At 37.3% G+C, this 17,394-nt stretch overlaps 1 protein-coding gene and 2 non-coding genes across 3 annotated transcripts in view; all 3 read left to right on the forward strand.

The window, feature by feature from the left end:
• LOC130222054 (oocyte zinc finger protein XlCOF6-like) overlaps window positions 1-17,394 on the forward strand; it is a 129,694-nt gene that overhangs the window by 48,366 nt on the left and 63,934 nt on the right. The gene's annotated exons all lie outside the window — the stretch shown is intronic.
• Window positions 10,177-10,249, forward strand: trnar-ccg (transfer RNA arginine (anticodon CCG)). The gene has a single exon. It is a non-coding gene; the product is annotated as a tRNA-Arg (tRNA).
• Window positions 10,815-10,887, forward strand: trnar-ucg (transfer RNA arginine (anticodon UCG)). The gene has a single exon. It is a non-coding gene; the product is annotated as a tRNA-Arg (tRNA).

Below are 17,394 nucleotides of genomic sequence, written 5' to 3' on the forward strand. Positions count from 1 at the left end.
GCGACCTTAAATGTTTTATAGTGACTGATAGTGACTATATTTACCAAGCTGTGGAAGAACATTTAAGTATATGGAAAAATAATGAACTGGCGAGCAATAGGTGAGCTAATCTCAGAAATTGTACCTACTGTACTTCATCAAACCAGCCATACGACACTGAGTACGACGGCTGCGATAGGAAATAAGGAAGTAGATAGTTATGTGCGAAGAGTACGGGCTGTCACAAAGGAAAGTCAAAAAGACTTACTTAAAAAAACTTACTTAAAAAACATGTAAAATTAAAACATCCTACGACAAAATATTTAGCGCTATATTGTCATGCTTTAGGCCTAAATATACAAAACTTAAAGTCTGAATACTATAGGATAAAAGTGAACTGTCCAAATTGCAGAAGAGCAATGGATTCACGTAATAATGATTATGGGTCTATAAAAATAGGTCAGTAAAATGATGAAATCAGCATGGACTATGCTGGACCTATTAGGCCTCAAACTAAAAAGAAAAATTATTTTCTTTTAGTAACAGATAATGGGAGCAATTACACACAGATGTATCCCTGTGAAATAGCTACAGAACAGTGCGACTGCACATAATATTATGAGAAATGAAACTTTATAAATAGTGCAGGTGTAAATTTGATTACATGAGTAAAATATCAACCAGCAATGGTATAGCTGAAAGAGTAATCAAAAAAGCAACAGCAAGATTGGAATTAGCAGATAATTGAATTAAAATTTCTAAATTACAGAGTTCCAATCTCTGAAAGACAGTCTTCGAAGGGAAGGAAATCAGATGACTCTAGGAGATACTGTATATAAAGCAGAAAGTAAAGGGCCATAGATCCAAACAAAATCTGGGCACAAAGGATAAGTTATAGCTGTGATGTTTAAAAATACAGTTTAAATACAAACAAACAGTGTCTAGAGTCTCAGTGGTTTAATCAAAAGCCTAAATTATGGCAGAGAAAATTCTGACCTTTAAAAACAAACCTAGAAGAAGACCTTAACAATTAGAAGGGTTTCAGTAGGATTGTAAGGAGCTTATCTGGATGTTTAACCATTAAAGAAATGGCTTAAATTAAATGTGATAAGCACCAGAAAGATGGTCCGCTGCAGCACAGAATGCAGCAGCAAACAGATAAGGGATCAAGGATTGCGCAATATGTGAAATACCTAATGTAGCGATGACGTGGCTGAAGGCCTATTTAGAAGTAGGCTAAGACAAACAGAGTTGCTAATTCAGCACGAATTAAGACCCCACATCCCGTAGTGAGATGAAAGTGGTGACATTTGTGCATGTGTGATACATGGCCTCACAATCTGTAGTCAGTGCAGAAGAGGCTCACCACAGGGTCTTAATAGTCAAAATGAGATCAACCAGAATGGATGGATGTGCAGAAGTTGCGAGTCTAGCAGACAACGGTTAATTGCCCTAGGAAGGGAATGCCGATGTATGTATGATGGGGAAGAATTTACATCGTGTGACAGATGTAGGAGTTTATTCAGTTGCAAATGCCTAAAGTTAATTAGCAAAAAGCAAATATGGATGACTCGAAAATCCAGAAAGGCCTTAGGGGCCTTGGTTGAAAATAGAATAATGACTATGTGGGAAGTAAACCCAATATCCCTAATGTCAAATGCAGATTCAAAATTAATGGCTCAAAGGCTCAGAGAACTGTCCTTTTGTCCAGATGGACTACCGGGGGGACAGGAGTCTTTGAACGGAAACGAGAGTTTTCGTAATGGCCTGACTTATCTCACCCATTTAGGAGGGTGGGAAACCGCTATCAAATTGCAGTTGCATAGACATGTTAGCTACAAGCGAAGCAGTGGAGGTGCATGTATATGGCTCTTGCATGACACTAAGTGGTTTAAATGTGAACTTTCTGACGCTATAATAATGACAGCGAAAGAAATGACATTTGATTAATGCAGCAAGGTATGCGAGCAAAAACAAGAGCCAAGCTATTTCTGTGAATCAGACATATCCATTTATGGAAAGCAACAGTCCTTTAAAGAAGGGAAAGCTCAGATCAAGATAATCAGATCCACACATCCATATCCATCAACAACTCCTGAACCCAGTGACGAGGATAAGTCTAGAATAGAAATTCTAGATTTAACTATTCTGTTAAATTTAACTGGAAATTACCTGGGCATTGGTGAATGTATTCAGGGAGTAAATGTTTATCTGAATAGATCAATAGATAAAACAGATATGGAGGAAGGAAATAAACTAATAAAATTAAAAAGGTGGATCTTTAGTTGTAGTCGAGGGACAGAGTAGGATATGAAATATGTTTGTCTCTGTCCTCTGTTGCAGAAAGCATGAAGAAAGGTGAGACTGAGCAAGAGGGAAGGGCCAAGCAGAAGTGTATGGAGTTACATGTCAAGGATACTGTGATGAGTATACTGATAACCAGCTCTTTACTCCTGATCATTACAGGTGTCATCTGTACAGGACTAGAGATAAAAACTCAAAATACGGAAGAGACCCGACACGTGTGTAAGCGTGTTGAGAGAATTGAACATTGGATATGTCCAAATCAAGAAATAGCTGTAAAAAACAAAACCTACAACAGTAGTGATTTTGGAACAATGATGAAGTCGTACATCAAAAATATTGACGACAGATTTTGGGTATGTAATCATTCAAACCCAAGTGCGTTATTAATACCATCCAAATATAATGGTGTGATTAATAACAAAGTAATATTTAAATGGGACCGGCTTATAATTTTAAATGCCACCCATGTAAAACTGATTGGGCTTGAAATCCTAAACGAAAATCAGACAGTATGGACTATTGAAAGTAGTCTAAGTGTCTGGAGTTTGGAATTAGGAAAAGAATTGAGCAAATCAGTAGGCCATTGCTGGCAGAATTTGACAAATAGTAAACAATGGAAAATGACTGACTCCATTTCTGTACCCAGAAATGATAAAATACTTAGAGGCCTACACAGTAGCCGAATAAGTAAGGTGGGGTTATTATCGGAAAAAGGCAATGACACATCAAGGAAACGCAGATTAACAAATTGGTTAATGGCGGGAGCTAAAGGACATGTGACATATTAGCCTGACGATTTGAACAGTACACACCTAATATTAGGTGTCTATAAGTCAAAACCAATAATTCCTTATGACGAAATTAAATGGGTAACATGTAGATCGCATTTGACCCAAGGAAAATATTGTGATAGTGAAAGAGATTGCATTTATAAATTAGGAATGAGAACTTTTGGCTCTAGTGGAGCTAAATTTCTCATCAGGAAATATGGATCATTAAAACCAGATTCATGGGCAGCCTTTTTCCAACACAATATGGTAAAATACTGTACAGATCTGACTAAAGCTGAATATTGGTATTGCTATATACAGGGACAATCACTTTATGATCAAGATCTGATGGATCAATATGAAAGTGAGATATTTGACAAATGGAAATCTTATGTCAGATATAAGGGCATTCGAGAAGGAAGGGTTCTTAACGAAACCTGTCAGACAATAAAATGTTTTATTGACAAGCATTGGCTCGACGGTCGCGGGATACACCCGTTGATGTTAGATAGCAGTCATGGTATACCAGAAGCATTAGCTAATAAAAGTGGAATAACAGAATTTATTAAGTCTATTCCAGATCAACAATATAGAATGGCTCTAGCTTTATACGTATACAAATGGGACATGCTGTCGAGCGAGGAATATAAAATTAGGCCAAGCCCGGTCCATATGGGACTGGTAGACAGCATACACGGCCTATGGCATAATAAGTTTTATATTAAATTTGATTTTAGTCATAAGCTCATGGGAGCTTATCGCCATCAATTTAATAAACTAAGTTTTTTCCATGCAAACTTTAGAAAAACCATTTATACCAGAAACTTGGTCGATGTTTCAAATAAAAATCTTACAGATGAACCCTGGAAGGGTGAATCAACCTTAAATATGGGCTTCAGTGGATTTAAGTGGAATTTGTATAAAGATGACGGATTAAATAACACAGCAAGCCTAATAGGGGCTGAATTGCAAGGGTGTGATCCAGATATCTTTAACAATTGGACTTATAAATATATGCCACCGTATGCTCGACAAGGAGAAGAAATAAGATTATTAAAGGGAGAGAATAGCTTCTGCTCCTGGGAAAACTATTCCATCATAACTGGAAAAATTAGGAATAAGTGTGACAAAATTAACTGTTCCATCCCTTGGCATGCAATGTTTGTGTCAGTACTCCCTTTAGTGGCGAAGTACGAGAACCAAGTTAAAAAACATTGTAGTATTATTGCTCTTGAACCTTATAACCCTAAAAGGAAAATTGTTCAATTAGTCGATGACTATATCGAAGGTGTGAGCTTGGGTCCAAATTGGCATTTTGTGCACAACTGGATTTCAGCATTAGAAATTGAAGATTATGAAATTCCAACCATTGTGAAGATTAAAAAGACTTTGCAAATGCAGGCATAATATTTAGCATGGGTACAGGAACAGCAGTTGAAATTGTTAAAAGAACTATTATAACCTGGTGGAAATGGATAAAGTTAATTCTGATTATTGTAGGATGCATAGCTGCAGGGATATTAATCATATCTGTCTCACTGAAGCTTGTGAAGCTGTGTACCTCATTAGGAGCTTGCCGCTGTCTGTGCAACAGGAGAAAATATATGAGATTAGGGTCAAACTAGCATGCTGCTGTTTGATAAGGCCCAAGGCCGCTATACTGAATATATACCGCTTCTATAGCTCAGATGTGAAACTGAGACGGCAGGTTGTTGACTAACTTCTGATTATCAACGCTTAAACTCCTAAAGATGGCATCTCTAAACAATGATCACGAAACTTCTGATATCATCGTATCGGGAGCAGACTATGCGCAGGTAAATTGATTTCTAATCAACTAAATGGTAATAATATTGAATTACTATGGTTTCTTATAGTCCTGTTATTACTTTACAACTGAATGGAAAGAATATCAGTTATGATCGAATTAATGGGCATTGTGTTTGTTCGTTCGATCATAACAAGATGCCAATACCTCCGCACGAGATACGATGATAATCAGTAAAGGGGGTTTTTGGGTTTTTTATGCTTTTTAAGATTTTTTAAGAAGAAAAATCTTTGTTTGTTTTTAAGTTTCCTGTTGGACTCTTTGAAAAACTCAATGTATATCAAACCAATAACCATTTGTTTTTGAACATTGTAATCTAGTACATGATTGTACAAAGTAAATGTTAAAACCCATTCATGTGATGAGAGTGAAACAGAAAGTTGTCCTTGTCTCCGAAGATAACATTTGGGTGAATTATGACATGTATGATGTTTGCAGGTTTCCTTTGAAGGGGATTCAAATTGGATACGTCCTGACTGCAATCATTACAAAATGACTACATGTAAAATTTATTGGCACATAAACGGTGTTCGAACACATTGTTGAATGGACTGTTTTATGTTAAGTGGGCAAGATTTTAACAGGATCCATTATATACTTTGTTGGGGTGATGATTACTTACAGCCTTTATTACAGACTTTAATAAGTACTGTTGGACAGTCAGTTTTGCCATGGAAACCCATTATTGCTTATAAGGGGCATGGACGGACAAAGTATTTTGTCCAACCTTATTGGGTTAATGGGGAGATGTTGATGGGGGTTATGTCTGCTAGTGGTAACCTCTATGTCAAACCCGCAGATCGAAGTCTTGGCGTGGGTGCAGGGCCAATGGATGTGTTCCAAACTGGCGAACACTCTGTTGAAGGATCGTCTGATTCTCAGACTGCCCTGGGACCAACTGCCGAACTTGACCTTGACTGGGCGGCGTTTCTGGAGGATGAGGAGAATTGGCCGGAGGCTTTTGACCTCATTGGGACAGAGTGACTTACTAACTGTCCAACTATCTTACCATAGAAGGGAAAAGAAATTTAATCTATGGTTAATTGGTAGTGACGGTTGGGCTGTGCCACTAGAACATTGTATATACGGATCTTGTGTACTAGATGAATTGGATAATGATTATTTCATGTCTCAGCGAAGTATGTCAAAAGGGGGTGTTGTGCCTGGGTGGTCTTATGACATTAATCGTAAGAGACACAAAAAATCAATGATGTATTCTGATATCCCAATGCGTAACAGTACAACTCTTAATGAAGAAACCAAGCGTAAGAGAAAGGAGAGGCGCCTCCGCAAGAGGGCGCGCAGGACCAACAAACCAACTGAAGGACCTCTAGCTGACCTCGCTGCTCAGTTTAAACACATAACTCTTAGTGCATGAATGTGTAGGCACACTATCTATGAAGGCTGAGCATATAACTGCCAAATAATTGACTTATACTCGGATGACTATGTATTTGTCTTCCCGGGGGATTTTCCCACTGTTTAAATGATATATGCTCTTTGAATGTGGAATTTAATTAAGATGTGCACCTGTGTTTATGATTGATCTATGTTCTGTTTCTGAACATTGTTTATGGGACCTGTCTCCCAACACTGTCCCAGCTTCGATCGTTATCTATGCATGATGAGTATAAAAGCTGAAATGTACAAAGCAGCTTTGCGCTTTCTGACTTCTGTATACTGGATGTCTTAGGCCCTTTATTCTCAACGGAGGATAAAGTAAGGATTTTGTTTCTGTTATATGTCTTTTGTTTATTCTACTTTTTCACTGGATTTTATTTTATTAATAAAAGTGTATTTTATTACTTTTCTTCACTGGAGTGGACATTGAATTCATTTTCCAGAACCCATCAAGTTACCCTGTGTGGTAAAGTATGAGTCTAATTTATTCTTTTTGCAAAAACATTATAAAGACGATCCTTTAACTAAACTCTAGCTAAGAAATATAGCGAAGGGAGGATCCTGGTTTATCTTTGTTTAATTAGGGTAATTAAATAAAGGCGATCCAGCACAAGTTCCACACAATTATTTCATGTTGTCACAATACAAATTAAATTAACTTTACACTTCTAACAAATTTATGTGGATTAAACATAAAGGGCTCTATTATGACGATCCAAGTGCAAAGCGCAGGGCGCAAAAGCATTAAGGGCGTGTCGGAATCCACTTTTGCTATTTTAAGGACGGAAAATCCGCTTTGCGCCGTGGCGCATGGTCTAAAAGGGTTGAGCTTATTTTCTTAATTAGTTATAGGTGTGTTTTGAGAATAAACAAATCAGAGTCTCATCTCCCATTCCCTTTAAGACTCAGTTGCATCACGCCATAGCACATTTGTTATTTACATGACAGACTTTGTAAGTGGAAAAACTGAACCCTTCACTAGAGAGAAAACAGTTAAACAGAGCATCTACAGTGTGAGAATGAGAGATGAGCCTCCTCATTATTTACTTTCACTTTCACTCTTGTGGATTAGGAAACTTCTTGCACAGACATCCATTAGCCTATAAATAATTAAATTTGTTTGTTAAGCGCAAAGATTTGTTTCAAAACTATTTCTAAATTCAGTTTTAATTTCCAGCAAACGAATAAATTAACAATAATAGCGAAATGTGTTCAAAAAATATCCTAATACACATGCTATGCCCCATATGGTTTAAAACCTGACAGGTATGCAAATCTTAGCTTGTTTTTAATAAAACAAATATAAATATGCATATAATAAATACTGCTACTAATAATAACATTATACAAAAGCAAATTATTATGAATAAACTGAAAAGGCCTGGGTTCTAAACTGGGTTCTGGAGACATTTTTGGGAAGCTGGAAGGGAAAATTGATCGGGAACTGCATTATTGACATCTGCAGTCAGGTGCTCTCATGTTTGCTCTATTTACGTAGCTCTATTAGTGTGGTAATTTAGACAATAGGCTGTTCACAGAGTGACGTTAACGTTTGGTTAAAAAGGTTAAAACAATGGTTGCGTAGTTGTGTCGAATTGTATGCACTTGTGGGAGTTTTATGGTTCATTTAAATACTCTGTCTTTTGCAGACAGCAATAGGCTATAGGCTAGTTAACTTTAGCATAGCTTCTCCTCATTCATTAACCTAACTTAGTTGAAACTCATCACATGGATTTGGGTAACCAAATAGAAAAATGTGTGGCTGCTGCTGAGCCATCTCTTGGTCCTGCACCAGTCAAAAAACTTGCTCAAGTTCTGTGTTCTGCAGATAAAACCAAAGTGATATGTGATGTGTGCAAACGAGAAATCGGCAGAGGCAGAGATATCAAACATCTGTCATTATCTGCTATGCATAATCACATGGACTTAAAGCATCCTCCATCTGGTACTGTCTGCCAATCCCCCACCAGCACCAAACCATCAACACAGCCATGTTCTGACCCAAGTCAGTTTTAATCACATATTAGCTGCATTTAATGCGAAACAGGCTTATCCAACCAACTATCAAAAATAAATAAAAAAATAATAAAAACATGAAAAACGTCCTTCTGTGTCTGTTTTTGGCAGACAATTGACAATATCAGGGCTGTATCTTTTAGTATTATATAGAATACAACTTTTGTTCTGCCAGATCTCCCAGTCAGGGGTTGATAAATGTTAGTTCTTGTAATTCTGTGTGTTAGAGAGAAGTTATTTCAGAAGCACAACAGTTTTTTGAAGTATTATTATTGTATCTGTTCAGCGTAAACAGCAAACAACAAAGCTCTGCCCTCTCCACCTCAGACTGAGCGCCATGGGTGGGATATTTGCCTGCATGCTGATCAGCGAAAGCTGATTGGCTGCCTGTATGTGGCTCAGAGAAAGCTGATTGCCTGTAGCACTCAACAAAGCTGATTGGCTGCCTGTTTCTAAATCAGTCTCTTGACAACAGAGGGAAACATTTAGTAAACAGTAGCTGTAAAAACCTTCTTTAGATGTGTTTGCCTGTCATTGACTTACTGCATTGTCATGCAAATTACCTGTTATGAGTAAAAAGAGTAACGAGATACCTAACGCGAAAGGTCATTTTCAATCCTGCATGGTGCCTACAGAGAAGAGACTGTGTACAAACACAAAAATGGTGCTTACATATAAAGCTGGTGGGTTGTTCAAGATCCATCAACCAATCTAACAACCGAATCATTGCCGCTCCTTTTTTGTCTGTATAATTGTACTTGTTAGACTGATTTAGATCAGAGGTCCACTAAATGTTCATTAACTAAACTCACAACAAAAGCTACTACAATTAACATAGAAACACAACAGATAGCACAACACTGCTGCTTTTTGTTTGACAGGCATAGGGCTCATCCGAGATTTGAACCCAGGACATCCCGCACCCTAAGTGAGAATCATACCCCTAGACGTGAGAATCATACCCCTTCACGTTGTTTTTGTTAAGTGTGTCTGCAACTCTCTGGAGGCATATTACAGTTCATGGGCAGTTAAAAACAGCCCGGTGGCCTAATGGATAAGCCACCAGTCTTTGAAGCTAGGGATTGTGGGTTCAAGTCCCACCTGGGTTGTCTGATGCAGTTCCTTTTAATTTGGCTGTGCAAGACAATCCAGTGTTACCTTCAAAAAGCTAGGTTCATACCCTTAGGTCAAAAAGACATGGCAATGGAAAACTCCTCAGAGAAGCTGTTTTGTCATTAGGTGTACCCACCAGATCGTCTGAATGCAATATGGCATAGGGATCCTAAAGTGCTGTTTTCTGAGTTACAAGAACTTCCTGAGCCATACAAAAGATTTGGAAAGTGCTAGAAGTGGCCTAATAGATAAGGCATCAGTCTTTGAAGTTGTGGATTGCAAGTTCAAGTCCCATCTAGATCTTGTTTGTTGGGTTACATTTAAGTTGTGTGAAAAAATCCTGACTTGTCTACTCAAAAGATTCATCCAATCTTGCTTGCATCTCACTGTCACGTTACAAACCTAAAAGGTTCCGCTAAGCTCTGGTAAGGGAGATCTTGACTTCAAGCACCCCGTGGCTTTCAACTAATGATCTCATATTAGGTGGATGATGATGAAATGTAAACAAAGAAATAGCTGCAGAAAGGTTGTGATTTCAAGTTAATGAAACTTAAGACCAGTCACAACATACGCGAGAACCATACCCCAGGACCAATGAGACACGAATGTGGATGATTGCACAAAGAAAATGTTTGACCATTAGTTGCACACATCTTATTTGACGGAACGCAAACTGGCATCGAGATCCTAAAGTGCAGTTTTCCATGCATTGGCATCTTGTTGAAGGCATACAAGAGATCCATGACAAAAGGATGGCAAAGTGGCCCAGTGGCCTAATGGATAAGGCATCAGCCTCCGGAGCTGGGGATTGTGGGTTCAAGTCCCACCTGGGTCGTCTTTGAAGGTCTCACTTCAAGCAATGTTTGGTGGATGAAACACAGAAGTTGTGAAAACCTTCTTGAGATGTGTTTGCATGTTATTAAGTTCCTGCATGCTCATGCATTTTACCTGTTATGACTAAAAGGGTAACGAGATACCTAACGCGAAAGATCATTTTGAATCCTGCATGGTGCCTAAAGAGACTGTGTACAAAGACAAAAATGGTGCTTACATATAAAGCTGGTGGGTTGTTCAAGATCCAAAATCAAATCTAACAATCGAATCATTCACGTTCCTTTTTTGTCTTTATAATTGTTCATGTTAGACTGATTTAGATCAGAGGCACAGCATTGCCGCTTTTTCTGCGATAGATGTAGGGCTCGTCCGGGATTTGAACACAGGACCTAACACACCCTAAGCCAGAATCATACCCCTAGACCAACGAGCCCTGTAGTAGCACTCTGCAGTGCCACAAAAAATTCAGTGAAACTGATCCACTCTACTCTTTGACAATGTTGTTTTTGTTAAGTGTGTCTGCAACTCCCAGGAGGCATATTACAGTTCACAGGCAGTAAAAAAACAGCCCAGTGGCCTAATGGATAAGGCACCAGCCTTCGAAGCTGGGGATTGTGGGTTCAAGTCCCACCTGGGTTGTCCTTGATGTATTCCTTTTAAGTTGGCTGTGCAAGACAATCCAGTGTTACCCTCAAAAGCTAGGTTCATACCCTTAGGTCAAAAAGACATGACAATGGAAAACTCCTCAGAGAAGCTGTTTTGTCATTAGGTGTACACACCACATCGTCTGAATGCAATATGGCATAGGGATCCTAAAGTGCTGTTTTCTGAGTTACAAGAACTCCCTAGCCATACAAAAGATATGAAAACTGCTAGTATTGGCCCAGTGGCCTAATAGTTAAGGCATCAGACTTCAAAGTTGGGGATTGCAGGTTCAAGTCCCATCTAGATCATGTTTGTTGGGTTACATTTAAGTTGTGTGAAAAAATCCTGACTTGTGTCCTCAAAGCATAGGCGTGATGATCTGAGGACAATAGTTAGCTTCAAATTTTCTCAGACTTGCTGCACACATCAATTAAGATTCATCCAATCTTGCTTGCATCTCACTGTCAGGTTACAAACCTAAAAGGTTCCGCTAAGCTCTGGTAATGGAGATCAAGTCCCACCTGGGTCGTCTTTGAAGGTCTTACTTCAAGTTGGGAGTAATGTTTGGTGGATGAAACACAGTAGCTGTGAAAACCTTCTTGAGATGTGTTTGCATGTCAATAGGCTTGTTTGAGGTGTGCCTCGCCATGACTGCAGTGTAGGTGAGATCAGGTGTCTGCAGGAAGAGGAGGGCTCAAAAAATACATCAGAAGTTGGACAATTCCCAAATCTCACTATTTTGCCACCTGGAAACGTCACCAGTGGCGGTGATCGTATTCGCATTTTTTAGCGCGGATCTCATGGCGAGTGTTGAAGCTGGCTTCTGCTGATGAAACTGCAAACTATCTTCAGTAAACTTTATTTATTTGAATCTCTGACTCCGGCTCTTCTTCATCTGACAGACTGGTCATTCTTTGGGTTAAAACTGTAAATTACCCCTACATGATATAATATGATTTGGGAGATCCTGGATCTTTTAATCTTGATAACTAATCTCTGGCTAATTTGGTTCTTCAAATAAGTTTTCGAATCAGATTAAAATGTCTGGATGAACTGATCTTAGATCGCTGCTTGTGTTGTGAAGGACAGATCTATCAATCCGCGAAAGCATGACAGCAATGCAACGATTGGCTGACGGCACAGCAGCGTAATGACATCATCTGATTAATATTCAATTATCCATGTGAGCAAAATTAAATAAAATTAGCAGTAAAAGGTTTGTTAAATATGATACGAAATAACTTTCCACATTTGTTGTGAGCTGCAGGCTTTACACTCATGTGTCAAGAGTATTCATCATGCATTTCAATGCATATCAAAGTATTTAGTTCTTCATTTAGAGAAGATTTTCTTTATTATAGTAGGCCTACTCAAGTTTTTTTAATCGGCATAATGAATAACTGTATAAATTAATTTTGCATCAAAAAAGCATTTTGATATTGGTAAAGGTGTCTGCAACTTTTGCGTATCATCAAATCACTGGTATATTAGCGATCAAAACACGTGCATGACTGAATAAATTATCCTTTTATCCTTTTTTTTTAAGTCGAATATTGTGCATTTACGTGTTTGTATCTAAAAAGTTCATGTCAAAAATGTTCTCTTTGAACCACCAGGTGGCAGTCTTTGGTACTTTTATTTTGAAGTGCAGATTGCATAAGTTTTAATAATACATACATTTTAACTTCATATATATATATATATATATATATATATATATATATATATATATATATATATATATATATATATATATATATATATATATATATATATATATATATATTAGTAATATGGGGACACTCCTTTGCATCTTCCTCATTTTTAATTATTTCTTTGCCCTTGTAATAGAAAAGCAGTTGATGTCAACTCTAAGTTTAGCATGTTTCTTTTAAGCAAAGTAGAAAGTGCTATCAAGTTGGGATAGATGTTTGCTGACTTAGTCACCTCTGTCTGTTCTCCTAATTCCTTCCTGGTCCAGGAGACATAAATCCTAGATGCATTTCCATCAAGTATATTTGAATGTGTGAAAAGTCCCACCACTTTCAAATATGCAGAGTTGTTCTGAAGACTTTCAGCCAGCAATCAAAACTTGATTAGCTTTTAAGAAAGGATGAGTGTTAACGACTATGGTAAAGCCATAAGGCAAGTGCACACTTATAATGGGTCCTGGCAAACCACATGGCTCATATCAGCTCTTCCTAACAGCGGACAAGATGCCTGAGGCTCTGCATGCCAATGATTTCCTTTGCTGCAAAAGACTTTAAACTGACAAGATTTTAATCTGCCACTATTGTCACTATCGGTACCCTCACAAAGGCACTGACTTGGAAGCTGTATTTGGTAAGTGCTATTTGTTGGGGTAGTTTCAAGTGACCTGTGCTACAAGAGAATGTTGTCTTTTGGAATTCACAGTGACATCTGCATGCCATGCTTATTTAATTACAATCTAAAACACATTAAGATCACTTCAAACAGGAGCATTGATTTGTCCTATGTTCATAAGTGCTTCTCTTTGGGGTAGTTTTAATAAGGACATGAACAACAAGCAAGACTGAACCCATTTTGTATGGAATTGCATCGTTTACAATTACCCTTTATTGTTTTTTTTTCTAATGTTACATCTTCTAATCTTACTTTACATTCCCACAAGTAGGAGTAACACGGGAACACTCCTGTGCATCTTCCTCATTTTTTATTTCTTTGCCCTTGTGATAGAAAACCAGTTGATGTCAACTCTAACTTTAGCATCTTTCTTTTAAGCAAAGTAGAAAGTGCTATCAAGTTTGGGTTTACTGACTTAGTCACCTCTGTCCACCATGATTCTGTTCTGTTTGTAGTCCTATTCTATTCGATTTTAAATGCGACCTAGTAATGTTTGGAAAGAGAAGCAATCGTAATTCTGTTTTAGAATCACTGTTTCTCTTTTGGCCAGTGTTGCTTTTTTAGTCGAGAATGTAGTTGTTTAGATTGCAACTATGCAGTTTATTTATAAGGATGGTGCCTATTTCAAAATATTTATAATTTCTGAGAAACAGTCAATAACGGTTGACATTGTATATCCACAAGATGGCGCCAGGAGTGCATAATAAGCCCTTGCTTAGAAGATTAAAATTTTTGTGTTTTCCAACAACAGCTAATCAAATCATTATTAAACTGGTAAGTTATACTCTAAGTCGATCTCTTTTGTATAGATTGCAACTATTCAGTTTGTTTATAAGGACAGTGACTATTTTAATACAGTTACTTTAATATCCTGGTTCTCAACAGTGTTATTCAGAGACCTCAACCCCGAACACACCCTCCTTATCGCAAACACAACAGGAGTCTGATAGTGATTGCGTTGCTTTTTTCTCGATCTCGATTGCAACAGAGAAATACTGTAGGCTGTAAAGAGATACCTCTGAAGACAGAGGGCATTTCATGTCAAGTTCAGCCTTATAATCTTAAAACATCAGCAAAATCAGCTGTTTTGTCATCACTTTACACATTACATCATTCAAACACTAGCTCTAAAGTGACGTTGGTGAATTAGTAATGGCTTCTGCTGTTTTGACGTCAGCAGACCTTAACCTTAAATACAATGATTAACCTTAATCATTCTCACACCTTTATAAATGCAGACACATTATTTGAACTTTCTTTAGAGGTTATTCCAAATCTGGGTTTTACTTCTCGTGTCTTAAATGTAATAACTGTTTCTTCTTCCCTGCTTTGCTGTTGGAATCACCTTCACTTATCTAACGCACCTGTTATTTCCAAAAGCAGTGTCTTGAAGCTAGTATATAACAGTGCTGTGCTAAATTTTAGAGTTCAGTATGTGTCTGAATGGTCATTTATTTGTTTTGTATTGTTGCAATTATAATTGAGTACTGAATCAATTTTAAACTTTTGAGTAGATTTTATTAATAATTAAATTTTTAATATTAACACTACTTTCATTACATGTATTGCAGCATTTGTGGGTAGTGTAAAATTAATTGTATGATTAATATGTGATATTAGTGTAAGGTTATTTTGTTGCTGTATGAATTTATGTTTTGTGTAACAAAAGTGGGTTGTGTTTTTGTGTTTTAGGTCAACATCAAAATCAAGGTACTGCAGTTAAACAGAAATCAGAGACGCATACACCCGCAGCAGCCAAAAGATGATGACTAGATCATATGATGTTGCTGACATGACATACAGCATCTCCCTGACTGTTTGGGGTGGGGAATTGCTTAATGTTGGAAAGTGGTATACACTTACAAATGTTTCAGTGCGGAAACTTGGCGGCTGTAAGTGCTTGTCAAGTACAGCACAAACTACAATTGCAGTTTGTGCTGATGATTTAACAGCGGTCGCAAACATTAGGGAGAACTTTGAAAGGAAGGAGGGCATCATTGTCACCACTGAGGTAAAAATAGAATATTTTTGCCCAAAACGACATGCTTTACCAAAGGTGAATCTGGGAACTTCGGTGACGAGGTGCCAGCAGTGTGACGCCTGCTGTCATATGTCCAGAATTGTTGCCGCATTAAGAGGCATTCTCACAATTGAGGAGAACAGTGGCAAAATGAACAATTTTGCTATAGATGATTTTCTAATGCGAAAATAGAGGAACATCCCTAACAAGGGCACCCCTGACTCAGATGCACTTGTTGCTACGCTGCTGGGAGACGGGTCAATGTGTGTACTGGTGAAATTTTGTGGCGAGGGTCATGGATGTGGCGTTGGTGGGTAGCACAAACGCATTGGCTGACCAACAAGAAAATGTGGCTGGAACAAGTCGTGACATGGCCGAGTGTTCCACAGATGATCTGTACCTTGTAGAAATGTTTTCAGAGGGTCAATCAGAGGGACTAACTCATCTGAAGGCAGATGTCAATGAGCAATGTGGCAAAAAGTCACACCAATCAGATATGTCAGATGTGGTTGTAATGGAGGCCAAGGAGTCTAAGAGAAAAACTCAAAAGTGTAAAAACTTAGAATACTTAGATTTCAGGTAAATACGGAGATTGTCTCTGTATTCAAGTGAAATCTAAGTATTGTAACATATAGCTGCAGGTGTATATAGTTTTATTGATTACAAGTTTTAGTTATTGGTGAATTCTGGGTATGCAAGTAACAGTAACAGTAACCATCAGCGTATAAACAGATTTTATGTTCAATATCTCATTTCTGAGATATTCTCTCCCCTCATTTCTGTTGTGCCAATGGTTCAATAAATGACGCAAATAAGGAAGGACTTAATGGGCACCCTTGTCGACATCCTCTTTCTAATATAATATGTTCCGAAATATCTCTGGTAATTTTAATTCTAGCTGTAGGAGTTAAATATAAAGATTTAAAAACTTTTATAGTGTCATTCTCAAATTCAAATTGTTGCAGAACTAAATATAAAAAATCCCAACTCACCGAAACGAATGCTTTTTCTGCATCTAGACAAATTAGGAGAGAGCTAATCTTGTTATGGGATATGTAATCTATTACGTGAAGGGTTCGCCATATATTATCATATGTTTGTCTTTGTTTTATAAAACCTGTTTGATCAGTATCTGTTAGGTCTGGAAGAATGTCCTCTAATCGTTTAGCTAATATAGATGCATAGAGTCAATATTTAGGACTGAAATAGGTCTATATGATTTACACTCTGGTGGATCTTTTCCTTCTTTTGTAATCACAGATATGATAGCTTCTCTCCAGGATCTAGGGGGGTCGTCCTCATGTAAGGTATGATTAAAGCATTCAAAAAGCCTTGACATCAATTGTTCTTTAAATATTTTATACTATTCTGCAGAGAAGCCATCTATGCCTGGTACTTTAGATGTTTTAAGTTTTGATTTAGCGTTGCTTATTTCTTCTATAGTTATTGTTTGAGTTAGGGTTTTATTTTGTATTGATCTAATTGATGGTAAATCTAATGTGTGTAAAAATGCTTGCATGTTTGCAAGTTCAACATTATCTTTTGAGGTATATAATTCCTTATAGTATTTTTGAAAAGCCTGTTGTATTTCCTCCAATTTATGACATATCTTTTTAGTTTTGGGATCTTTGATTTTAAATTTACTCCTCTCTGCCTGTTGTTTCCTTATTCTCCATGTCAGGAGCTTTTTTGCTTTTGGATCATTTTCCTAAAATTTCAGTTTTAATTTTTAATTTTTTAAAGTTTTAATTGTACTTGCTCATCGAATATTTTATTGAGTTCTGCTTTAACTTCTTTGATTTTATTAAAAATATCTGGATCTTCTTTATTACCATATTTAGTCTCTAATTCTTTAAGTTGTATATTCAGATTATTTATGTAATTCAGTTTTTTTTCTCCATGATCCCCACATTATAAGGTTGCCTCACATAACAGCTTTAGCTGCATCCCATAGGATACTAGGTGACACCTCTCCATTGTCATTATGTTTTAAATATTCTAATAGTTCTTTTTTAACATATTCTACACATGTTAAACCATTCAAATGATTAGGGTTAAATCGCCAAATTGTCTTTTTGGGTTTATTGTCCAGGTAC

Source organism: Danio aesculapii, chromosome 4, assembly GCF_903798145.1.
Source record: "Danio aesculapii chromosome 4, fDanAes4.1, whole genome shotgun sequence".
Classification (NCBI taxonomy): domain Eukaryota; kingdom Metazoa; phylum Chordata; class Actinopteri; order Cypriniformes; family Danionidae; genus Danio; species Danio aesculapii.